At 43.4% G+C, this 27342-nt stretch overlaps 1 protein-coding gene across 1 annotated transcript in view; it reads right to left on the bottom strand.

Moving 5' to 3' along the window:
* The window catches only part of ROR1 (receptor tyrosine kinase like orphan receptor 1), a 158787-nt gene that overhangs the window by 130620 nt on the left and 825 nt on the right, over window positions 1-27342 (bottom strand). The window lies entirely within an intron of this gene.

The raw sequence follows: 27342 nt of genomic DNA, 5'->3' as shown, positions 1-27342 counted from the left end.
TGTCCACTGAACACCTGCCTCCACTTAACCCTTTGGGGACTTTCTGCTTCAGCTGCTTTTTTCAATGGGGTGAGTAGCTCAACAAGGCTCTAAATTCTTCAGAAACTGTCTTCCCCCTGCCTCTTTTCAACAATATCTTACCAGACAGTCTTTCAACACAGGGTCTCCATCCTTATGGTTTTCCAAAAGACTCCAGCTGAGGGATCACAGAAAGTCAGGACAAGGCAGTTTTGTTCCTGCCAAGTATTTGAGCTCAGATCCCCCTTGTTCATTGTGTCAATCACTTGTCTGGGCTGGGTCAGGAGTTATTCCCAGGTCCAGATGCAATCCAGGTTTTTGCAGTCTCTGTCTCCTTGTCCATGCTCCACACACTGCTCTGTGTCCAGGCACAAATGTGCAAAATTCTTGCAATATAGAAAGTTATGCAAGTGTATTACCAATATTCATATAATTCGTCCTCATCTCTGCGTGTATGTAAAATTTACAGCAGATTTCTTTGGGTACTTTTGTTTTTAAAAAGTGTTCAAAAGCAATGAGTTTACTGAGAAAAAACAAACAACCAAACAAAAAAAAAAAAAGCAGGAGAAACAGCACAAAAGCAAATGAGCATGTGGGTCCATTAATATGAAAGTCAAATATTTTGTGTTTTATTGGGAGGTTCATGTAAAATACTTGAAGTAAGTGAACAGCAGCAGCGAGAAGCTGACAGCAGAAATCAGGTCCTCTGCCTTTGCTGTTTGCACAGAGCACCACAATACCAGAGGTGCTTTAAAGAGAGATAAAAATGACATTCACCCCAATCAAAACCTCCCTTCCAGAGAAAAGTCGAGATAAGATTATCTCAGCACACAAGTGTTAAGTGTGCCCTATTTATTTACACACTTTATTCTGAAACATATTGAATGCTCTTAGCTGCAAGCAGCAAAGCTCCTTTCCCCCCGCCTTGTTTAAATAATACTGGTATTGTTACAGATTATTTTAATTTTTTAAGCCTAAATGCAGGATAGTTGGAATTGGAAGGATATTTGTCTTTTGGAGCCCAGCGCTACAGCAATCTGCCATCACAAGTACAATAGAAAACAGAGTTTGGTGGGAAGTTCAGCTGCTTCACTACCCTGCTCTGAATAGAGCAGAAAACTTCCATTAATTCCCTGCTGTTCCAGCCAGGGCAGGTCAATTCCCCCAGCACCAGCCTGGAGACTCTTCCAGCAGGGCTGGGATTAACCCTGTTCATGCTGCTCAAAGTCTCCCAGCAGCACTGCCAGCAAGCAACGTGGCTTTCCAAAACTCAGTTCCAAACTCTGCAATATGGACAGGCCAATTATTTGAAAATCTGGGCTAATCTGCAGCTTCTCAGGCCTGAAATCTGGCCACTATCGGTGCAGTTACAGGGACAAAGTGTGGGAGTTTTGTCATAAAAACACAACCTGGATTTCCACTCTGTGCTGGCAGAGTGGGAGCAGCTGAAAACTCCTTGGAAAAATTCATTGCAGAACAAGGCATGTAAAGCACAAGGTGCTCAAAGCAGGGAGAGTTAACCCAAAATACATGAAAAAAAACTGCTTTAAGCACACCCCATGGAAAATTATTTGATAAACACTGAACTCAGGTCTAACATATCATTTCTTGCCATGTCAGATTTAAAAGCTGAATCACAGACCTGGTACTTTAACAACACTCAGGGCAGGTACCTGCTGAAAATACTGCAAAAAATACTGTTGCTGTAAATTCTAGATATGCAACTAAAATCAGATTCTTTATGGAAAAAAAAAAAGGTAATAACTAAGGAAGTGAATGAGAATTTCCTAACAAGAGTTTGAAGCCACCCTGGAAGGCTTGGAAGGGAGTGGGGTCGAGCTCCTTGTGCCTTGCAGAGTTTGGAGGAAGGAGAGAGCAGGAGGAAGAAGTTTCAGCAGGAGGTAAAACCATTCCTTCATCCTCCTGCCCTGCATCCAGCACTCCCCAGGCTGGAAAACCTCTGCTCATTGCTGAGTTCAAGGTGTCATTTCACCTGTCCAGGGATCCATTTCCCAGCTGTGCAAGGGCAATAGCGCTTTTTGCCTGCCTAAGGAAGAATATAACAAGGAAAATGATGTCAATGATCATAAGGTTTTGGGGTATTTACAGTGATGAGAACTGTGAGGACCAGAAAATAGGAGAAAATGGTGGTTTAGCTAAAAATCAATATGGAAACCACTCCACAGTGCTTTGAAGTTCAGCTCAGCAGCAATATTGAATAAAATGGGTGGATACTAAACCAACTTCATCCCTCCTTGTGGTGTCAGCAGCCAAATACCTGCAGAGAGAGACCTGCCCCTGAGCAATGCTCCCCTTCTGGGCTGAAAGTCTGAACAACCCCTCATTTGGCTCATTTGAGTAAAATTATGGCAGCCCAGGGCTCAGAGGTGCAGAGCTTTTGGCTTCCCAAGTGCCAGCCAGGGGGATGCACACAGAACCTCAGGAAAATCTGAAATGAGTCTGCTGTGCCCAGCTAAAATCCTTTCTCCTCAGTGAAGATGACACTCCAAGCACATGTTTAATATCCAAATATGTCTTTCCAATGGAAAAAAAAAAAAAAAAAAAAAAAAAAGACATTTATAAATGCTTAACTGGCTGTGGGAAAGAATTCATGTTCAGGAGAGGATCCAAAAGGGTGGCCACAAATGTGCCCTGTAGATTTTGGGCAAGGCAGAAAGAAGAAGGGTCCAGGCTGTCTCCTTTTCTGTGCAGCTGCCCCTTGCTGTGCAAGGACTGAAAAATCTCTTCCCACTTACCACAGAAAGAAGTAGGAGAGTGTCAACGGTGCCAAAGCTCAGAGGATGACAAAGAAACCAACAAAACCAAAATTAAAAAAAATCAGTTGCTATTTTCCCCAAACAATTCTAGGAACACAAATATGGTTTTATAGATTTAAGTAATTTTTTCTTAATGGAAAAAAAAAAAAAAAAAAAAAAGAGAGAGCTGTAATACCAAAAAGTTATATAAGCTCCAACAAAAGCTGGTTATTAAAAGGAAAGCTTTAACTACCCAAGGACCAGAATTCTATGCCAAGAAGCCAAGTGGCAGGCGGCTGCCACATGCCAGCAGGAGGAATTCATGGATCCAGGAGGAACTTGCTCCATTGTTTAAGCAACTGATTTGCTAAGATCTGGGCACTGGAAAAGCCAAAGGGCCTAAAACTTCCCTCCAGTGCGGTGGCTGCATCCAGGCACAGGCATCCCACCCACTCTTACTCGATTAACTACAGATGGCAGGGAAATGAGAGAGGAAAAACACAATGTGCCACAGCTCTTTCCCACAGAGACTCAGCAATATCAGGGGATGGCACTGCGTTATTTAAATCTGCGAGACTAAAAATACAGCTCTTTATTGCTCTGGAATGTGAAGCCTAAGAGCAGTCCCACAATCTGAGGGGTCTCAAGCTAAGGATGTCCCACAGTTCCTCCCCGTGCCCTGGATTTGGTGTGCATTATGTCACTGCAGACCTTTTCCCCTTAGTAAAACAAACAAACAAACAGGCAAGCACATGCTACTAATTTTATTTACATTACACATTATCGACTAAATCTATATTTGGGGTTCTTCCCAGACCACCAAGGCTCTCGTTACAAGGACTTGCACTATGCAGAGAAACAAAAAAAAAACCCAGAAACATCTTGTAATTTCAGATTAATGAAATAGATGCAGGTTAAGAATATGTTTATGAAAACCTGGGGAGGGGGGGAAGACACATTCCCACCTCCAAAGGGGAATGCCTATTATGCATATATTTAAAAATACCAATGCAGCAGACTCAGGTCATTATACAGTGACAGCAAATTTGGTCCTATCACTCATCCCCTCCTCCAGCTGAGGAAACCTGGAAATCTGCAGTGACATTTAAAGCTGACAGGGATCCCAGAAACAGCAGAGACATCTTCAGTCAGCAAAGGCTGGTCCAGGGCGAGCTCAAAGCCTCCCATTGACTTCCCAAGGGCTGGACCAACCTGTGCACCCAGCCCAGAGCCAGGCAGGACTTGCTGCCAGGAATATAATCCCCCTAGCTCTGCCCTGTCCAATTTAAACATCTCCAGCACTGCAGCTTCAATAACCTCCCTTGCAGGATTATTCACTCCCAGAGATTTTACTCGTAGGAAACTCTGGAATTTAGCTGAGGTTTCCTTGTCTGCATTGGCTCCCTCTATTCACAGTCATGCCTTGCTGTAAATGACACCCCTGTCCCTGCTGGTAGCACAAAGATGTGCAAAAAACATCATCCCCTTCACTGCAACAGGGCTTCATTTCCCCAAAATAAAAACACAGAATTGATTTTGAACTTTTTCCTCCAGGGCTTCAGCCCAGTTTGTTGAAATCTTTTCTAGGATCTTAGAGGTGTGCTCCCAGGACGGTGCAGTGCCAGCCCCTGACCTTGCTGCTCCTGTGTCCCTTCATCTTCACGTTCCTTTCAGCAGAAATCAGGTTTGTGGGATGTTTTTAGGAACAAATATCTATTTATTGCTGCCTAAATCCCTTTTCCTTCCTTTGTGACAGAACCATAGAGAAGGGAAAACAGGCAGAGGTTGGATTGCAAGGCAGAGGTTGGAATAGGTGACCCCAAGTTCCCTGGGGCAGCATTACAAGGATTCCACAATTTATAAAATTCAGGCATTCTGCATCCTGGAAAACAGCAGGATTCTGGCACGACTGACTGACACCATTACACAGGACACAAACCTCCTTACCTAAAGTCTGATTAATAAATATCAAAAGGCTGAGTTTGATCTTTCCAGAACAGCAGCAGACTTCATAAACAGGGTGATGTCAGACAGAGATTACTGGGGCAAAAAAAAAAAAAAAAACCTGCAATGGAAGGAGGAAAAGCTAAACACAGCCTCAGACCCCTGAGATTACAGGTCAGCCCATTTGAATAAAAAATTGAGTATTAAAAAAGGGGTGGGCTGTATGTGTCTCCGTGTATTTTGGGGGGAAGGAGGAAGGAGGAAGGGGAAAGCAATACTCGTTATTTGAGCAGGGCATGCCTTTTTTTCTTGGCAATCTCTGCCTTCTCTTTTCAACAGACACATCCTTTGGGGCCCGAATTGTGAGTTAGACACATGTCCAGAGAGAAACGGGCCTCTGTTTTCTGTAGAACAACAGACTACTTATTTTTCAGTACAGACAACCCCTCCTATCTGGTATTTAACTTAGATGTAAACTAGTCCCAGCAGAGCTACCCCTCTTAATGGCTCACACAACCCTGGAAAACAGATTTTTTCTGCTCTTGGACTGGACTCATCACTGATGCATTAACTCAAAACGACAGTGAACCCAAGTCTATTCAGTTTTGTGGGCTGGTGTCGAGTGAAGAGGCTTCTTGGCAGACTCCAACTACTTGGGAAGGCAGAAGTGAATCAAAGACTATTACACAGATACAGCAAAAACATGAGAGAGATTCTGACATGCTCAACCCTTCCAGAATGTTTGATGTTCTGCTGCTCTCGAGTGACTCATGTGATTAATAAAGTAGATATATTTGTCATCTCCTTGGACAGAACTAGAAATGTACTTTGCTAGGAGCAAAAACAAATAGGCTTTGAGAGAAACACCACAGGTGAGTGAATACCACCCACAGGAGCAGGGATGTGCACTGCAGGAGCTCCCTTTTTTATGGGAATTCCCAGGAGCAAGGACAGAAGAAGGTTTCAGGATCATGGAACACAGTTTAGGTCTCAATCGTGTTGGTTGTCTGTGAGTGCTCATATCAAAAAGAATTTTATACTTCGTCAGGTCTGACAGGAGAAAACTTAGCTATGATACCATGATTGCTTTAATTAAGGAGTATATTTGTAAAGGTCTCAATAAAAAGGTGAGGGAAATATTGACAAAGACTGAATGGAAGCTTTGGTTTCTCTGGGATCTCTTTAGAGTCACCAAGATATCCAGGGTAAAAGAGATGGGGCAGAGTCCTCTGGCCATGCCCCTCCCAAACTGTCCTTACAGATGTAAATCTAATTTCTTGTTAAAACACAGCCCTCACAGCCTCCCGAGCCTATGAAAGGCTTTATTCTCCTCACCCTGGCAAGTTTTCTCTCTCATATCTAAATCAAGCCTATTCTGCTTTAAATTAAGTCAAATATCTTTTGTCTTAGCAATCACTGCCATTGGGAATAAGCTGTTCTCTTCTTCCTTGGAACAGCTAATGTAGTTACAACTCACATTATATCCTGGTTTTACCCTCTTTCCTCTTTTTTGGTGATGCAATCAATATCCTTTTTTTTTTTTCCTTTTTCCTCATTTTTGGTAATGCAATCAATATCTTATTTTTTCTCTCCTTTTTCCTCCTATTTGATGATGCAATTATCCTTTTTCTTCCTTTTTCCTCCTTTTTGGTGATACAATCAATATCCTTTTTTTTTTTCCTTTTCCCTCCTTCTTGGTGATGCAATCAATGTCCTTTTTTTTTCCCTTTTCCCTCCTTTTTGGTGATGCAAACAATATATTTTTTTTTTTTTTTCCCCTTTTCTCCTTTTTGGTGATACAATCAATATCCTTTTTTTTCCCTTTTCCCTCCTTTTTGGTGATGCAATCAATATCCTTTTTCCTCCTTTTTGGTGATACAATCAATATCCTTTTTTTTCCCTTTTCCCTCCTTTTTGGTGATGCAATCAATATCCTTTTTCCTCCTTTTTGGTGATACAATCAATATCCTTTTTTTTTTCCTTTTCCCTCCTTTTTGGTGATACAATCAATATCCTTTTTTTTTCCCTTTTCCCTCCTTTTTGGTGATGCAATCAATATCCTTTTTCCTCCTTTTTGGTGATACAATCAATATCCATTTTTTTTCCCTTTTCCCTCCTTTTTTGTGATGCAATCAATATATTTTTTTTTTTTCCCTTTTCTCCTTTTTGGTGATACAATCAATATCCTTTTTTTTCCCTTTTCCCTCCTTTTTGGTGATGCAATCAATATCCTTTTTCCTCCTTTTTGGTGATACAATCAATATCCTTTTTTTTTTCCTTTTCCCTCCTTCTTGGTGATGCAATCAATATCCTTTTTTTTTTTTCCTTTTCCCTCCTTCTTGGTGATGCAATCAATATCCTTTTTCCTCCTTTTTGGTGATACAATCAATATCCTTTTTTTTCCCCTTTTCCCTCCTTTTTGGTGATGCACTCAAAGCTCCTCCATCCTTATCAGCGAGGTTCCCGGTTCTCCCTGGCCGCTCTCCAGCTGCTCCCTGCCTTTCTCCAGATGCACTTCCCAGGTTTTCCTGCTGCTGAGCTCTGTCCCATGCTGGGCAGAGGGACAGAGACTTCTTGTGCTGCTGCCTGCCCAGCCAAACACAACGTTTGCCTGCTCTGCTGCCTTGGCTCCCTTCCCCTTCCACCACAGCTCCCAAATCCCTTCCCAAGAGCTGCAACCCAATCCTGGGCTGTCATTTACACAGGTGGCTTCTCCTTCAGGAGTTTTACACGTTGCACTTAGTCCACCATCATATTTCTTCTATTTCTCCAGTTTAGCAGTGTTATAGATACACATTATAATACTGGCTTGTCGCAAATATTAGAATGGATTTTATATGTGCGGTGTTAAAGTAACTTTGCTATAAAGATACAGTTTTTATTTCTGTTGCTAATTAAGCTTAGTGGAATAGCTGATATTGGCGTGCTTGTGTTACAATGCCTGCTAGGATGGGATAAAATCCAGTGAACAGGATGAGGACACCTGTGCAGATGTGCCAGCTATCAGCACTCACCATCTGAAGGCAGCGTGGACCAGGGCCCAAACTGGAAGTGATAAGGAGAAGGAGCCAAAACCACAGCCAAAATACACACATGCCCTAAAAAGGCAGACCCGAGGCCATGTAAAATAGCTCCTGGAAAATGTAAACTAATTTATGGACAGCATAAGGGGCTATGAATATGCAACAGGCTGATGTAATTAAAAGGTATTTAAGGGGTACCCCCGAAGATAACAGGTGCCTAGATGCACCCAGCTGTAATCTTTGCTTTACTGCCTTTGTCTCCCACTGTCCTCTCTATTAAACTGTATAAATTTTCACAGGAGTGTGACCCTGTTTCTCAGAGCAAGATCATTTTGAGTTTGAGTCCTCCAGCACAACTGCTGCTCCCATTCCCAGTCTGCTCCCAGAAGAACCAAGCCAGGCCCGAGGCTTTCCAGATCTGTAGAGGTTCTCTGTTTTCCCTGCATGGGAACCACTCCAGTGCTCCACTCACCCCCATGTCTGTCCCTGCCATCACAAGCTTACACCAGCTCCAGACACGTCACCGTGTCCCCCACAGGGCCCGACAAGCTGCTCTCAGGGGAAAGGAGGTTGGTGTGACAGGATTTGGCACTGACAAAACCATTTTAGCTCGCTATTTATCTCCTTGTTATCTCCCAGCTGCGTGCAAATACTTTATCTGCTGTTAAGCAGATTGATGTCGAAATCCTCACACTCATTTTTTGCTTCCTTCCCAATTTTTTAGGGTCTCTCACTCCTCAGCCTGACCCGGGCTGAGCAACTTCCTCAGAGCTTGAAGAGCTGACAGGAGAAATGCTAAAACATCTAATTTATCCCAGCATTCCCTAACAGTTTTCTCTCATTCTAGACTGAGATTGCAGCGCTGATGTCTTTGCATTCCTGGTGTCTGCTGGGTTTTTCAGGGCAGGGTCAAAAGCAGTGCAAAAAAAGAGCATTAAGGATTTCAGCCTTTGGTTTCACTCTCCAGAACATTTCCTGTGCACTGAGTCACAAGTCAGCATTTTCTCCTGGCTTTCTCTTCTCCTGCTCCCCTCATTATCACTTGGAGCTTCAATCCCCTTCTGTGCCTCAGCTTTTCTGACTTTGTTGCTGTGTTTATCCTAAACTTTTGTGCTGATCTCTCTTTAAAATACTTTCCTTTCCTATCCGGGGCCTCTCTCTGTCTTTTATTCACACCCAGCATTCCCAAATCAAAAGTATAATAATGTTCTCCATAAGTAACTGTAGATCCCCTTAAATACTTTGTCTCTTCAGATTTGCTTCCCATAAGATATGAACTTTAGACTAACAAATCACATATTTATCATGTTATCATATTAGGGATGATATAAAAATACCATATTAGCACATGATCATTTTATATCATCCCTATTTCCTAAAAAAATTGAACCCCATCATTCAAAATTGTTCATTAAAATACTTCCCAAAGTCACAATAGCAAATTTATGAGCACTTTGTCATTTTATAATTGAGAAAAGAGTATTTCAACCCCACACTGGGCAATTTCAAGAAATGCCACAAAATGCATTTATTTTATGAAGGTGACAGGTTTTGAAATAATTACCACCTCCAAAAGCAAACTGATAATGATTTCTTCTTATCAACATCCCACTCCCCTCCCCAAATCCACCAAGCTGGGAATGGCAGGATTGGAAAGGACATGGATAGGAGGCAATGGTTGAGAATTTGGGCTCAGGAATAAGGATTCCTGTATGTGAGATGGTTCCATATGTCACATCTAGATAGGTCCCACACTACTTTCAAATAAAGAAATAAATAAAAATGTATTCCCAGACCTGCTATGGGGTTTGTGGTTTTTTTTTTTTTTTTTTTTTTTGGGAGCTCACACAAGATTTAGCTTGTACTCCTCTACAAAAGGAAAAAAAAAAATACATAACCCACAGCAAGCCACAGTAAAAAATTCAAAATTGTTGGTAAACAGTTCTGAGCATCCTTGATCAAAACTACTGTTAAAAAAATCAGTAACTTCTGGATACTATCACCAGAGAAATAAAAACTGAGCGCTCAGTATTTCTTTTTGATGGAACATTGAGAAGATTTGCTTTTTTCTGATGCCTGCCAAGCTGCAATAAGAACCATATTTTCTGCATGAAATTCAACACCCAGAAGAAACTGTAAAGGACCAGAGGGTCTCCTGTCCCTCTACACTTCTTACTGCTGTGAGCTCCATGAGCATATGGCAAGAACACTCTCTGGGTTGCCTGGAGATGATGTAAATACAGATAAGTGCATTCATCTGTTTAAAAATGAGTAAAAAGAAAAGAAAAGCTCCAGATCTTATTAAATAAGTTATCACAAAAATATGAAAGTACATCTTTGCAGTGCATCAGTCCAGGCACATCATTTTTTACATGTTTTATATGTTTTGGGTTTATGTGCCTTTTCCTTTAGCTGCACTTCATGTTTCTCAGGACTCAGGGAAAAGAAAAAAACCAACCTAATATTTCTGACACACAAAATTTATCTTCTTACTTCCCAATGGTACTTCCCATTCTGATTCAACACATACCAATGGCCTAAGCTACACATCAGCCTCGAGAATATCATTCAAGAAACAACACCAAAGCATGACAGGTGATCAAAACCTGCTTTTTATCCTTTTTCTGCTTTCCATCATCCAGCTCTTCCCACTCCAACTCCCCCTAATCCAGGCAAAGTGAGTGCAAATATTGACTCTAATATAGGAATTGTGCTTGTTTCTCCACGAGCAGCTCCTCTTCCATCCCCAGATCCCTGAGAAAAAGCAGCTGCTGCAGCCCAGAGCAGGGGAAATCCAAACAGATTACACTCAAGTACTGCTTTATGGGAGATTTAGGAGAGACCACAATAATCCTAAATCTGATCCCCTGCATGACACATGCCACAATTCCCTGTATCCAGTGGTTCTGCACACATCCCACTGCGCCTGTGAGCACATTGTTCCCCAAGTCAGCCCTGATTTAAAGCCTCCCGAGTGATGAAGAGCCTCCCACATCATTGGACCATTTGTTTTCCACAAATAGCTCCTTTCAAAGTGGAAAACTCACAGAAGAAAATGAAGTTGGCTCCCTTGAGTTCAAGCTGGAGATTTAAGAGTTGGTCCCCGCTGCAAACCGCAGTGAAATGGAGAATTCCAGGAGCAAAGCTGGGAAGCAGGAATGGACCACCAGAAGGTCCACGTGGGGAAAGGGCCTCGCCTGAAGCATCATCAGGTACAGAGAGCCTGTGCCAGACACCCAAAATAAATGATGTGTCTTCACAGCAAACCAGTCTGATTCATTCCTGCTGACTTAAGTCGGGGTATTTAAAACAAACTCTGAACAAAAATGCTTTTTTTGTTTACAAGACTTTGGTTGTGTCTGAAAATGGCATTTTCCAGCCAGCTCAGGCCTCTGAATGCTGAGGGATCCTTTGGGAATGCACCTTCAGGAATTACAGTCGTGTCACTGTCACTATCAGAGCCCCAACCCTGGGCACCCATCCTTCCACAGGGGCTGTGCCATGGATCCCAAGGAAGGTAGCTGCACAGGGAATGGGTTTGTATCCAAAGAGCCAACTCCAGGATTAGCTCTCAGCCTTCATTCTGAGCTGCTTTAGAGGAAAACTACACAGCAAGATTAAATCTGCAGCAAAACCAGGATTAGTCCAGCCCAAGAGTAGGTAAGGAAGGACAAGAGCTGTTCTCATCCCAGAGAACATCCTGTCAGCCCCTTTCCCCTGATCTCCCTGCCTGCCTTTATGAAGTTCAGTCAAAAATTATATTTTGTTATAGCCCAATCTTAACAGTTTGGATGAAACCAAAAGAAATCTCCACTGGGCTGTAGCCTGTTAATGATACCGTGCTCTCCTCTGGCTCCCTGCCAGAGAGTGAACAGTGCCAACATTTGCAGACTTCCAACAGGAAATTAAATAACTGCCCTGTTGGAAATATAAACCCATTTACAGTGGTCAGGCTTGCATTTTCCAAAACAACGATACAGTTTGTGCACGTAAAGCTCGAGGAAAATTTGTCAGAAGATTCAGCCAAGCGAATATGAAACAAAGCCTTATGGAAAGGTGTTTTACACAGGTCTCCAAATTAGAGCTTTGTCAGGTGTATTTCCTGCCCTGAGGCTTCTGTAGGAACAATTCTGGGCCCTTCAGTGAGTGCTGCACGCACACATCCCCCGTGGCTGAAGAGTAACAGAGCTCCTGCTTATTTCATCATTTTCTATATTCTTTCATTTACTTCTCAAGAATTGTTTTGGGGTGCATATATAAAGTGCTGCTGCAGGCTTGGGAGAGCCTGGACTTTATTTTTAACCTGTTTGGTGACTTTTGGTCAAATCTCTGCTCCAGGCTACCCTTCCTCCTCTCTCACATCATCACACAGAATCATAGAATCGTGGAAGAGTTTGGGTTGGGAGGAACCTTAAAGCTCATCCTGTTTCAACCCTGACACCTTCCACTATCCCAGGCTGCCTCAAGCCCCAGTGTCCAGCCTGGCCTTGGACACTCCCAGGGATCCAGGGGCAGCCACAGCTCCTCTGGGCACCCTGTGCCAGGGCCTGCCCACCCTCCCAGCCAAGAATCTATTTCTAATATCCAACCCAAACCTCCTGTCTTTCAGTTTGAAGCCATTCCCCCTTGCTCTGTCACTAAATGTCCTTGTAAAAAGCTCCTCACCATCTTTCTTGAATGTATATTGAAGGGAGGGGCAAACTCCTATTTTAGTCACTGGAGTTTCACCACTGCCATCACGACCCCTGAGATCTGCACTGTGGAAGTTCCAGGGAAAGGAGCTTCCAGTTCCTTCCCAGCAGTTTGAACAGCCTGGACAGTGCCATAAACCTTGTCCAGGCCCCACAGGTACAACACACAATAAATATTATATTCTGGAAGCATTATTGATTAGCAAATTTGACTCTTATCTTCACTCCTCTTCATCATGCAGCTGTTGAAACCTTTTTCCTCTGCTACCTCCCCTTCATCTCCCTGCTGCTGACATTTAGTCAGAAATCACACGGACACACAGTCCAGGAGAGGAAGAGGCAGACAGAATATTTAACATATATATTCAATAACAGGAATATTCAGCAAGAACAGCAGGAGTAGAATTTCCACACTTCAAGGATTAGAAAACCATCCTTCACATTTTTGCCAATACTAAGATAGTGACAACTGTAGTGTTGTTCTCTAATATTATTTCTTTGTCGTTCTTTAACTTTATTTCTTTGCACCCCACATGAGTGCAAACCAGCTACACCTTTTCCTTAGTGAAACCTCCCCTACATTCACTGTAAATAGTCTAAAGTTGCAGGTACAGAATGCCCCCCTCCCCCCAATAGTGCTACCTTGTATTTTTGCACAGTAAGGCCTTTCATTCAAGGATTTGAACTTGCATTACACAGGTGGGTAAACATTATTATCCAGCTCCAGTTGGATTGTTGCAAGCCCATGGCAAATCTGCAGCAGAGTCATTCCCTGAAGGGCAGATTTCCCTGGAGCCAGCACTCAGCCCTCTGGAGTAAAGACAACTTGCAAAAGAAAGGGTTTGTGGGATCAACCCACTAAGGAAGTTCCTCCCACTAATCAAAGTCATATGGAAAGAATTGCTTGAAAAAAATCCCATTTCCTTAAGAAACTCTTCTAAAATGGATGGAAGAGTCACCAAAAGAGATTATCTATGTTTGTATTTTCAAGCCTCACCTCGAGTTTTGTGTGAATGTACATAAAACTGAGAGCTGTGCACGTATTTAACGCCAGTGAAGGAGAAAGACACCTCTATATCACTGCTTTTTTTGCTCCTTCCCTTTCTGCTCTTCCACCTCTCAAGCTGGGTTGAGGCCCTTGGAAAACATGACCAGTGACAGCACTGCCCTGGCATGCAGCGAGTGATTTGCATCTTTCAGATTCCCATTCCGCAGAAGTCATTGGGCTTGGGAGCAGGAAAACAGGAGAGGAAAAAGCAGCACATTTGCAAGCGTCAGGAAAAGCAGCAGCAGCAGGGGCAGAGCCCAAAAAAGCCTCAGTGAGCTCTTGGATGCCCCAGGACACCACTAAGCAGCAGTCAGGTCTCACTTTGAAGCCTCACTCCTGTAAATGAGAAACAACTCCAAGTCTCAGTCTCGCTTAGGCGCTGCTCCAGGAAGGCGCTCGGGCGGGATCTAACGCTAAACACAGAGCTGGGCCCGCTTAAATCAGCTGCACTGTTTACAGTCCCAGCCCATGGCTAAGTGCTCGGCTGGACTGGGGCCTCGAGCAGTGATTGTTGTTGAACACTTTCTTTAAGTTATCCTGCCGGTTCCTGGTGCCTCAGCAAACTTCATCGCTTTCCCATCCGCTGCATCCCCTGTTGCTCCTTGAACAAACACAGATGTGCCCAGTTTGAGCACTGAGATTCTGCCACCACAGCCATCTAGGAACCAGCAGATATTACATGCAAAGGGGATTTTCTAATTTCAAAGATTTTCCTGAGACGAGAATAAATTAGCAGCATTCACTGGCAACAGAAGAAAAAAGGCACAGTGGGGCAAAGGGAGGTGATAAGAAAGGGGAAATCAACAAAACAACAGCCTCCATCCCTTCACAGTACAAAAGCTCATCACAGTGTAAGAGAGAGACGTGCTGTCCCAGTGGGGAGTGAAGATAGAAATAAGTTTTTGATAAAAACCACAACACCTACAGCTCTAGAGTTACCATAGAAAACCAAATCAACCTATTTCAATAAATAATAACCTCTTAAACAAAAAAAAATTAAATAATCTTTAAAAATTAGTAAGTAAACAACTAGAGAGGAGGTAACAGCTGGAGGTGTTTTCCCTCCCCACAGCCACTGCCTGGGGAAGAAGATCAGCTGGAGGAGTTCTCACTTCTTGCTGGGGCTGATAAAACACCAGACCCTGCCACAGGATTTGCCTGCTGGGAAGCACCAGAGACATCTGCAGCAGTGCCCTTTTCCAGCTTTTCCAGCACCAGTTTGCCCAGAACGGCCTCCCAGCAGCCTCTCCTTGCCAAGACTCATTGCCACAGCCCCCAGGCTCGGTGACAGCCCAGGGATGCCAAGGACACCCCAGCTGGATGAGGCATCACCACAGCAGATGGACAGAGAAGCACCACAGCTCTTTGGCCTCTTCCCCATCTCTGCACCACAAAGACACCAGCAGACAGCAGAGGAATGATTTCAGGAATCAAAGGGAACAACTTCTTTGAAAGCAGAGCCGAAGAAACTGCTTAAACAGACCTCGGAATAGTCAGCAGGGGATCCCTTTGGAAAAACAAGACTCCCAAGGACCGTGAAGAAGAAAAACCACACTGGAGAGCAGAGATTAGAAAAGAGGAAAGAAACAGCATGAAGAGGAAGGAGTATCATGTGCTCTGCCAACTGCACCTCTTAATTAAAAGAACACAAGTGTGGCTTAGTGAAACAATGTCCCTGCACATCCCTGCTACAACGCACATTTTTTAAAGGGATATATTCCTGTTCTTCCCAGTGCTGAAGGGTTTCCATTCATCTGGCTGCAGCATGTTACAGAACTGCATTACAGCAAGTTAATCTCTAGAAAGCCTGGGCTGTTATTCATATATTGAAACATAAGTAAGATATTATTGGTTTGGAAGCTGTCAAGACATTCTCTGTGTGCTGCAACAGGAGTCAGAACCAGATATTATTCAGCCCCTACCCAAGGCTTCCATTGGACACTGGAAAAATCAAAGACCAGAAATGCTTTGGGGTGTTGACATTATTTCCTAAACAAAATCATCACCAGCGTAGTTCCCCTTCACATAAAACTAATTTTATTTGAGATATAAAGCTTCTAATATAAACAAAGTTTCTGAAAGTAAAAACAGGTCAATCATTGCAGCTGCCATGGCAAATAATATTGCAGATTTTTCATTTTTTAATACCCCTACAAGGTCTGGGCATGTGAACATCTGTAATCCTGCTCCCCAGTCCCTTCTCCCCCGAAAATTAAAGTGGTACAGATGATTTTTTTTTTTTAATAACCCTAGTCAGTAAAAAATGGAAAATAAGAAGAAAGCATTAAAATCTGCATTGTTATTGGTGTGCCTGTGTTGTATTAGCCCAGACATGTCTGTGCTTGGAAACAAATTGATTGCATCTCTTGGTAAATCAGCCCCTCTGTGGAGAATGCACCAATCTCTCCCTAGATTAAAGAAGAAGCATCTGCTTATAAACACAAACCAACTGAGGAGCTGGCACTGCTGCAGGAGTTCATGGCTTGTGTTTCTCTGCTGTTCATCATGTGCATGTAAGGGCTGAGCTACAGCACATCTCTAACACCACACCAGGGGCTTCAGGTAAACCTCTAACTGCTCCAGCTGTACAAAAAAAAAAAGCATTTAAACAGATTTCTTTAAAAATAAAATGCATGCAAAGTATGTGATGGAGCATTTATCATGGACTCTCTAACAATTCATTACCAGCACTGGGTACAGGATGCATTTATTCTAAATTTACTCGAGTGTAAGGAAGGAGGAACAGGTTTAGTCAAAATATCCTCCTGTGGCTTTAAACACCCAATTAAGCAAAGCACGTTCCCAGAATGAAAGAGATGTTAATAGAAAACGTGGAAGCAGTTGTTGGCTGACACAAGAATCCACTGAAACCCAAACAACCCCCAGGACCTTGAATTGCCAATAGAATTGATCCATCAGAGCAGCTCAAAGGCACAGTCCCCAGTGGGCTCTGCTCCTCCCAAGGAATGTGAGTGAAAAAGCAGCTGCACTGTGGGGTGGTGCCTTCAAAGCTCCCAGCATTTCTGAACCAGCCTCTTACCAAAGACACAGCAAATCCCAAAGTTCAGTGCATGATGTTTCCCCTCCAAAGCTCCACCAGCTCCGTCCCACACAGGGCAACTTTGTCATTAAAACGCAAGAAAATAAAAAATAACCAAAAAATCCACCCTGGCAAGCAGGCACTAAAAGTGAATTTTGAAATATTTAGTGCTTGTGCTGTCCAGAGGTGATCCTCCTGCATCTTCAGACATTCAAGTATCCAGAAATGAGCTGGAAACCCCAGAAATAACTTGGATTAAAACTGACCCCAGGCAGAAAGTGTTGGTGCAGGACAGGAAAGGGCTGCCAGACCCTCCCCTGCCAGGTGCACCCCTTTTCCAGCACATTTTCACTTGGGCTGATGGCCAAAATAAACCACCGAAGTCCCAAATCCCAAACATCAAAGATGAATGAGCACAAAGTATCTAAAATGTTTCCTAGTTTGGCTCAAACTGGGAAATTCTGCAGAACTCGGAGAGGATTAAGCTCTGTGCAACAGGAAAGAGACACTTGAAGCTGCCTCCCCTTTCACTTCATCTGAACAAATGTTTGATAAATTCAGGCAAAATGGAAAAATCCTGAAGATTATAAAATCCTTTCTCTACGTATACAAAAATCACTCATTTCAGAACTCTATGCAGTGGTGAGAAAAGTAATAAAAGCCAAAAAAGCCACGTAATAGAGTGAAACAGGAGTTGCTTCCCAGTCAAAATTTTAAAACGCAGCATTAAACATTTCCATTTTTATCTTTATATTCCTCCAAAATGTGAAAAGCTCTTGCTCAGAGAACTATTGCTCTCCTTGAACTGCACAAGAAATTTTTAAATATAGGTTCCAAGAACAAATACTGTCTCAAGTTGCAGCAGCTTTCACCAAGTACTGCAAATGTTTTCCTTACACACAAATGGAGTCAAAATTTGGAAATTATTTCAAGTCCCACATTCAGTCTGAGAAATATTCCTCACAGAAACGGTGTATTTTCATTAGAATGTAACTGAATTCTGTATTATTTATTAGTAGCCAAATGAGATGTCTTTTGTGCACATTTTTGGAGGAAAAATTGGGATATTATCATCAGGGTTGCTAGAGAGCCTGAGAACATATATGGAACAAAAAGTGCAACCATTTGCATTTGGCTGCCCATCTGAACCCCACGAATATTTTTGGATAATATTTTGTTTGGAGAAATCCAATCCCCCCCTGAGCAGCTTTTTTCCTGTCTGCAAAGCCTTGGTTTGTCCTGCCCTGGGCCAGGCCTGGAAGAGCAGCCCCTGTGTGCTCCCAGAGCCAGGGCTGGAAGTGACACTCGTCTTTCAGCCCTGCAAGCTGAGCCAGCCCCACATCACACCCAGATCAAAACCATCCCTGCTCCCGTGGCATTTGGTGCAGGAAGCAAAGGGAGCACTGCATCCTGCCTCCAGCCTAAATCCCAAGGATTCAAGTTTCACACCTTCTGCAGAGGGCATTTCCCAGCTCTGGGAAAGGGGCAAAGCACAACCCACAGGACAAAAACCATCCCAGTGCTACCAGTGCCCATTTGGATGCCAGAGATGTTGGGAAACACTCAGGAGTTGTAGCAGGGTAATGGAGCAGAACGAAACATTTCTCCCCTTTCTTTAAGCACCACGTGTAGTTTGAGTCCAGCAAAGTCCATGAGAGGAACTGCACTTCCCTGTTTTTCAGGATAAAATATTCCAGGACACTCTACATTTGAAGTGTGTCTGGAAACAAAGCAGCAAAAGCATTTTCTAGGGGGTAAAAAAAAGAGTGTATTTCAGTCTAAAAATAAGGAAAATATATCAAAATTAATTTTCAGTGTACTTTGTTTGTGTACTGGTAACAAGTACCATCATTAGCAGGACTGAGTTCATTTTTGGAGTTCTTTTAAAGCAATAATATCCCACACCAGGGGATGTGAGCACATCATGACTTTCACGTGGAAAGTCTGTCTTCCTTAACACAGGAAATATTTCAGCTGGCTGAAAGCAACTGCCCACTAAAGTTACTAAAAGATTCATTACATGCATCCTCTAAAGGATTCTGGCAGAAAATCTGTCAGGCTCTGCTGCTCAGATTGACTGTCTTAATCAGCACTGCTGAGTGACTCAGCCATAACCATGGTCTTTAGGATCTTGTAGGATCTTTAAGACAAAGATCAAGTAGAGATCAAAAACTATTTCCCTGCTGCACCTCAGTCATCTTCAGTGTAATCCCCAACATCTCTGGTGTCAGTAATTCCCAGTAAGAACAGAGCAACAAACAGCAGGATAAAATCAAGCCTTGATACCTGATGAAATGAAAGCTAAATTAGCACAATAATCCTTCAAGAACATAAGTGCCTTCTCAAGGAGCCTGACACCAGCTTATACAGGAAGGGCAGAAAAAAGCCTATAAAATTCACTTCAGTGGGATAATGCAACAAAGGCTGAAGAAAGTTGAGCCTCCTATCACCACACATCCATCCCTTGCAACATTTCAAACGATTTTACAGTTCTCCTGACAGATCTGTACATAGACACCTCTCAGCAAATTACATGGAATATACACACACCTAATCCCTCCTTGCACTGCTGAGACAGAATTCTTGCCCTCAGGCCTTGTCAGTTATTACAATTAGTCCAGGTGAAGTTACCCTTGATAATCTCAGGCGATAATAACTGGCAGCAGGAATAGGATAACAGAACATCCGACAATTACAGGGTTTGGGTAGGGGATTTCTGTAGAGCTGACAACAAAATAAACAACACCTGATGTACAGACCTGTGCAGGAGCCTGACCTCTGATTTTCCCCAAAGCAGAGGCAGTGCCAGCACTGCTGTCCCTGCTGTGACCCTGCTGGATGGGCTGTGGTGCCTGAGGCCACAGCTTCACTCATTTACTGACAGAGAAAACTCCAGTTAAGACTTTGCTGCTGCATTCTGTCAAAACTTCCTGAAAAGGGGGATTGCTCTTAGAGCTAACCATGGATTTTTAAAGTTGGATGTACCAGAGGTACTCCCCAATAAATATAAGATACCAAAAAATTCACCCAGTGCTTCAGAGCTCCAAGCCCAGAGCTTTCAGAATGACCTTGGATGAGAGAACTGAACAGAACTGAGTCTTCTCTCTTGGATGAGGGAACCAAACACAGCTCATAAACTCAACAGAGCAACCTTAAATGTTCAGATTCCCAAAAATCCTTGTAAAGGTGCCCTGCTTACAGCAGTCACTTCCACCACGAGATATTGTTACCCTAGCAAAGGCCTCGTGGCAAGGAAAAGCTGTCAGTTTGCAGGTGGTCTCTCCTTCTTTATTGCATGAATTCCCTGAAAATTCACTGTACCTGCTATAGACACCGAGACCACCTTTTTCTCTTTCCCCCAGTACCAACCTTAAACTTTGGAAGTTTTCGAGATTGATCAAAGAACTTCCCCAGAACCATTAGGACCTACAGAAATGTGGAAAGCAGAGTGATCAGTGTGATCAGTGCCAAATGTGGCTCCCCAGTGAAACCAGTTCAGGAAGGGAGGAATGGCCCAGTTCACTCAATGCCCAACCTAATTTGTCTCACCCTGAACAGCTCAACCAACAAACTATTGATATTGACATTCCCTGGAGGTTTTCAGCCTCAAATGAGAGGGGTTGGTCACACAGCTCCTCATATCAGGACCATATTTGTTGCTGGGAAAAGTAGGAGACAACAGATTTTAAGAGAAAATTGTCTAAGTGCTGCACATAAAATACTCTCAACTTTGTGAACATTTTACTGCTGCTCAGGGGTCAGAAATACTCATTAGGATTTAAAAAAAGATCAATCACAAACAGAATGCAAGAACATAAATCACATCGTACAAAAAGGCTCTCAAAAGGAAAAGGGCAAATCAGATACCATCTCTCCCTATAGAACACAAAAAAATCAGGTCAGTATTTTCTTTTAATCCCCTGATGAAATATAATTTTGCTAATAAGATTCCCCTCCAGTGAGAGGATGCCTTTACAGCTTCTTCCCTTGCCTGGGCCTCTTTTTGGAGAATTTGTGTAGCAGAGGGGAATGAAAGGAGCAAAAACCCTTTCAGGGTTTTTACCAGGGTGTCCCAAGGCCTTCCTAAAGCTCTTTGCTGTACTAAGAATGCAGTTTATACACAGGTAAAATCCTACTGTTCTTAATATATTGAAGAACACATATTTTTTTCAACACAGAGCAACAAATCCTGCACAGAAAAGATAATGACAACGTCCAGCTTATGGGAAAGACCCAAAACTCAGGAGAAAAGGGGTCTGTAGCTCCAATGGTGCTCCACTGCTGCATCAACTAGAATGCATTCTGTTACCCCACAGCAGGTTTCAATTATTCATCTCTTAATCAACTTCAGATTGACTTATTTAAAAGGATGCAATTTTAACAATAAATCTCATGGACAGTGTTAATTAAAAGCTAAATCTTGCCCTGAGCTGGACGCCCAAGGTCTATGAGAATGTTCACAGCCCATTTATTTACTCCAGCATTGTGTCAGTTATTGAATTACAGTAAATTAAAAACACAGTGACAGAGCAATAGCTGAAATAAGTGAGGCTTGTTGCATCTCACTTACAAAGGTTGCCAGACTTGGGCTCTGTCAGGCTGCCAAGAAAAGTGAATGTAAAAGTCAGGGGCCCTCAGTTCAGAAACATCCTCTGGTGAGCATGAAGTGTTTCAGCCTCAGAGATGCCAGCAGGCAGAAGCAAAGGTCCACCACAAGCTCTTCCTCGGCCTCCTGAAAGCATTTAATGATATAAATCCATCTTCCTGACAATCAGCTGGGAATTAAATGACCTCTTGTCACTGTAGGTGAAACTCACTGAAAGCAGAGCTCAACGTGGTGCTCTCTCCACTCAGCACGTTCTGGAGAAAAAGAGATGTCTCCATCGTGCTACAGATTCTCATTAAATTCAAAGAGATAATGTGTTTTATAAAGAAAAATCCAAACATATGGAATGAATAATTAACATATACAAAAAAGAATTTCAAATGAAAACGCGCAGAATGCTTGTTACTTATACAGCACATCAAGTACTTCAGAGTAAACAAAACAATTATAAAGACACTTCCTTTCATTGGAAGCCAAGTTAATTTTGGAGAAGAGATGCTCACCCATGATAACTGGCCCCTTACAGGAAAAACTGGGAGAGGCAAGAGCTGTTGAAAATACAGTGCAGACTGCACAGGGCTCAGATGTCCATTAACTCCACAAGGGTGCCACACGTGAGATATTTGCTGTACAGCAAGGAGGATTCCCCTCCATGAGCAGAAAGGGTGACAGAAATTTGCAAAGAGGACCTCACTTGAGGAGAACCAGGTCTAATCTTAGTTCTAACATTGATTTAATTTTCTTATTGTCTGCCCAAGCTTCTGTCTTCTAGAGACCTCTGTGTGTTCACAGTCACGCTTACCTTTGAGGACAGAATGCCTGAAGCTGAATTTAGAGAGAGAACAAATCCCCTCTACACCTCAAATGTTCCACAGGAACGGATGTCAACACAGTAAGAGCTAAAGGCCCTCAAGAAATTTGAAATCAAGGCCACCCAGATCCCAATCCCTCCTTGTCCAGCACATGTTCCTGCTCTGCAGGAGCAGCCATGGTGTTCTACATGGACCAGCCACAGCACGGACCGCCTCAGGCAGCTCATTACATTTCCACCCTCCATCCTTTAAAGCTCAGCTTAGCATCTTCAGGGGGGATTGGGCCACCAGAGCAGCTTTGCAGAGGGGTGTTCACACTGTGGCTGTGGAAGTGCACATCCTTCCAGAGCCAGCCTCAAGTTCCCAGGGTAGGAAAAGCATCCCCTGCTCCATTCCCAGTCTCTGGAGGGAATGTGTGAGGAGGTTACAAAGCATTTTTCCCTGGCTTATCTCTGATCTCTCCATTTCCCATGGCCTGCTGCTGCTCCAGCTCCCAGCTCCACTGTTCCAGCTCCTTCCTGGATCCGCCTGGAGCAGATGTTCAGGGCTGTGCTGCAGACAGACAGAGCATCTGGGAACGGGACAGGGGGACAGCCCTGGGAGGGAAGGAGCAGAAGGTCACAGGAAGCCCTTGTGCCGTATCAGTTTCAGCATATGACCTGAGCAGCTTGAAAAAAAAGCTTTTAATAAAATGCAGGCTTCCCCCAGAGCCTGCATGAACTTTTCTCAAGAACTCACCCAGTTATGAAACTTTCCCAGTGCGTATTGGGATGGCAAAGTCCTAACTTAAAGCTGGTCCCAAATATCTGAGAGTGAGTGAAAGTACTTCTCTGCACAGCCCAGAGCATCAGCGGGGCTTACAGAGACCATGGAACATCTGCACAAAGTTCCCAGCACTTCTGCTCCAGCTCTTGGGGACAGTGGCTGCCTGTACACACAGGGACTTGCCTTATTTGTTATTTTTTTTAGCTTTCCCTGACACAAAAAAACAGACAGATTTTTTTTTTTTTCCTTCAACATTCCCAGGGCATGATAAACAAACCCAGGATTCCTGTCTCCAATGTGACATCATAGAATCACAGAATCCTGAGCTGGAAGGGACCCCAAAGGATCATTCAGTCCTGCACAGACACCCCAGCAACCCCACCCTGTCCAAACACTCCTGAAGCTCTGGCAGCCTCGGGGCTGTGCCCATTCCCTGAGGAGCCTGTGTAGTGCCTAAATACCCTCTGGGGGAAGAACCTTTTTCCTGATACCCAGCCTAAACCTCCCCTGACTCAGCCTCAGCCATTTCCTAGAGCCATTGGTAACAAGAGCAAAGAGATCAGAAAATCTCAGCAGGGCCCAGGAGGGTGTAGCCAGGCCTGGACCAGCACCCCCAAATTGGCACATTCCAGCCAACAGGAACGCAGCAGCCAGCCCCCACCAACACCATGACCCAGGACATGTCCTGCAGGACCATTCTGTGCTGTCCTTTACCCTCTCTGATCAACCAGACCCCGCACAGCTCTCCAGAGGGGTTTGTCAGAACAGGATACCAAGCCCAAAAAGCCCACGGAACTCGGTGAAGCAGCAAGGCAGCCTCGAGCTTTGTCCTGCTCCTGCCCCGGGCAGAAACTCCACAGAGTGACTTGTTGGGAACCAGCAGAGAAAGGGCAACTCTGCACACACAGCCCACTTATCCCTGTCAGTCCCTCCTCCATGGCACTGCTGTGCCTTCTGCTCCTCTTGCTGACCACTCTGCACCATTTTTTCAGGAATCCTACCTGACAATCATCCTCCAAATCTGTGTCCATCCCACCAACACAAACCATGGGATTCTTCCCACAAGCACTTCCTTTCATCTACTGCCCTGCAGATTTACTTGGAAACAGTGGCACTCCAGTGTCTCCACTTCAGGAGGAGATCCTGGAAAGCAATCTTCCTCACGCCGGGATGCTGGCATGGAAGCAGCCTGAGGTTATTGCTTTCCTCACTAAAGGGTTCCTTTCTCAAGCTACTCCTTTTCCCCAAGCTGCCTGACTTTGGCAGAGCACCATTTTCAATATTGCATTGCATTAGAGTCCAAATATAGGCAAGTTCTTTTATTTTACATTATATTCCCTGGTGCACTTCAAAGACCTTTACTATTAAATAATGGTAATATTTAGAGCTTTATCATCACATCACGTACTAGTGATACATATTTAAGCTGAAATTATTCATTTTTTCCACCTTGGCAAACTTCACAGTGTAGCACCCCCGGCTATCCTGTCGTTCCAGCCCAATTAAATGACATTAAACATGTCCAAGCCTCTCACATGCCACACTCCTGGCAAGGACAGCAGTGACTCTGCTTGTAAACAGAAAAAAAAAATTGTAACTTCCTCTGTAGCACCTGACCAAAAGAAACTTTACACCAAATGTAGAATTTCAGGAATTCTAAAGCACTTAATCATAAAGGATGTAAAACTGCAATCACCACCCCCACAGAAGCATCCTTCAGCTAACACCAGTATTTTATTGTTATTTACAGAGAATCATTGACAACTGCCCTCATTTATTCATCTCTGAATTTCTGTTCCTGAACAGCAGGAACATTCACTGCTGTTCCATTTATAAATGCGCAGATCCATTGACTTTCAATATCTTCTTGATTACAATGAAAAAGAAACAAGAAAAGCCCTACAAAGTCACTTCATTATTCAACTGTTTGGGGCTGGGGCAAACCCAGAATTTCTTTGAGCTCAGCTTTAGGGAGCTGATTTCAAGACACTGCACGGGGTTTGCTAATTTTTAAAAGCAGGAGCCTGGATCAAAGAGAGCATCTTAACCGTAAAATAACTGGATTCGGTACTGGTTTAGATACCTCGATACGGAGGAGTGTGTCAAAACGCAGGCGGGGTGATGAGTGCCACAGCTCCACCCCTGCCCGGCCGGTGTGAGACTCTCCAGCTGTGCCAGCTGTGCCATTTCCCCTGGGCAGCAGCAGCGCCCATCACCGGGATACCCACCCGAGGTGAGAGCACCTCAGACAAGCAGCTCCTGACAGCTGGTTCTTGAGACACAGCATTTCACACAACAACAGCGAATTTGCAGTTGAGGATGACTGAGGGGTTTTGTTTTTCGGGGCCCGGGGAAGGAAAGGTTTACACTTTTTCTTTTGTCCGAGTTAACTTTCTACATGTTTCTGGCTTGCAAGGCAATCGCTGTGTGTAATGCAGCTGCGTTTAGTTAGAGATTTTTTAAAAGAGTTTTCAGCTCTGAGGTGCTCTTTGGAGTCCCAGAAGACTGCTGGATTTCTACATCTGTTTCTAAAGAGCAGGATCCAGTGTCACACCTCAGGGAAACTCTTTTTTCCCCCCTCTCTTTGCCTACTTAAATCCATACACAAGCTTTAAAATACTCCCCTGCCTAACTCTCATTTGCAACACTTTAAATCCCTGTGAGGACGTAATTAACACAGCAGTTTCAGTAGAAGTTAATTATGGAAACAAAGAAACGATGTCCTGAAGATAATTTGCTGCTACTTCGAGCCACTTTTGTCAAGAAATACAAGGCTACAACCTCAAACAGTGACATCTACCCTCATCCTCTTAGAGGCTTAAGGCGACAAAAGCATTTTGTTTGTTTTTAAACTCATTCCTGGATAGTGGCTGAAGCAGCAGCCTGTGACCCAGGGATGAAACAATTAACCACAGGGACTAATCAAGAGCTGTGGAACTTTATCTCACAACTTTCAAGGAAATCAGCAGCACCCCTACAATCTAAAACACAATCTCGAGATCTGTGGGTTTACTCCAAGCTTTTAAAATATTTTTCTATTACTCACACTTCTTTCATTGTGACTCCTCACAAAGTTGCATGGATCTGGAAGAACAATAATCGAGCTGAACTGGGAATATCCAGAGCCACATGCTGCAGAAAATATCCAAGCTGGAGAGCTGCTGTTCCTTAAATTGACATTACCTTTGTGCTTTTACTTGGAACGCTCGGGCCAGCCCGTGAGCACCCTAAAGGCAGTAAATGGACAAAGATTTTGGGGTTGTTTTGCTCCCTACAAGGAAAGGTCATGGACTAAAAGGCAGCAGCAGGAGACAGTGGTCCACATTCTCTTTCTGAACATGTCAGGGTTAAAGGGTAGGGACTGAAGATTCCATCTGGGCTGGGTTTCTGACAGAGCAAATTCTATTTACCCAACCACTACAGTCGCCTTAAAGAAATCTGTAAAACTTTTTAGAACAGGCTTTTTCTTTGTTTGGTTTTTCTAATTGGTGTTGGAAGTTCAGGTTCCCTTATTCTTCCACAAAGCCCAGTTTGGGGGAAGACTTAGCATGTGGTTGAACATGTGATACATGTCTACCTATGAAAAATAAATAAATCACTTGATCTGCCCATGAATCCACACTATAAGCATTTGCCAAAGATATTATTTAAAATACAGGAAGTACTTCACTGTGGAAAGTAACTGTACATAATCACAGATCACAATCCAGGCTGGAAGGGAGCTGGAAGGATCACCTGGTCCAGCCTTTTGTGGGAAAGGGAGGCTGGCTGAGATTATCCAGTCTCATCTTGGAAACCTCCAGCCATGAGGATTCCACTACATCCCTGGGGTGGTAATTCCAGTGAGTTATTGTTCTCACTATTTAAAAAAAATGCTTTCTTATATTGAGCTGAAACCCCTCTTGATGTGACTTATACTACATGACCTGTACTGTAATGACTACATTAACATATAATGACTAATAATGACAATATTAATATATTCACATAAAGGTGAATTCATTCTCTGATAGGTACTTCCCAGCAGAATGCACAGAAAATAAGAAATGGTCCGTTTCAGACCCAGTGTGATCAGTTGCTTTATGTTAATGGGGTTTTATTTTTCCCTTCCAGGCTCTTTGAAACATGAAAAAAAAAAAAATCTTGAATTGCCCTAAAGCTTTGAAACTATCTGAAAAAAACAGGAGGGAAATAGCCTTTTTTGCCCCTTTAAAAAAAATACAGCTATTTGTTAAGCATACACAGCACTCCCTGGAGACACTAGAAAACAACTTTTGAAAATTTTCCCATTGAGATGTCATGAAGAATTCCGAGCCCAAGCTAGAACGCATCCAGCCATTGAATCTGCACCACGAGACTCCTGGGACGTGGGGAAGTCATTCCAAGAGATGCAGTCCCTCGCACACAGTCCCGGGAACAGCATCCTTAGGGACAGCGGCAGAAACCCAGGCTCAGGGATGTGACAAAAATGTTAGCCACAGGCACATGTTTAAAGGCAGTTATCCTACAGTATTTACAATTTGGGTTGAATTTTAGCTTTTCCCATCAACTGTCTCTCTTTAGCGTTCACTTTTTTTTCACTTCTTTCAGTATTAAACACAGGCATGTTATCAAGCAGCACTTCTCAGAGGTGGGTTGT

This window comes from Vidua macroura, chromosome 9 (assembly GCF_024509145.1).
Source record: "Vidua macroura isolate BioBank_ID:100142 chromosome 9, ASM2450914v1, whole genome shotgun sequence".
Lineage (NCBI taxonomy): Eukaryota > Metazoa > Chordata > Aves > Passeriformes > Viduidae > Vidua > Vidua macroura.
The sequence above is the reverse complement of the archived record's forward strand: the minus strand, read 5'-3'. Positions and strand labels throughout refer to the sequence as shown.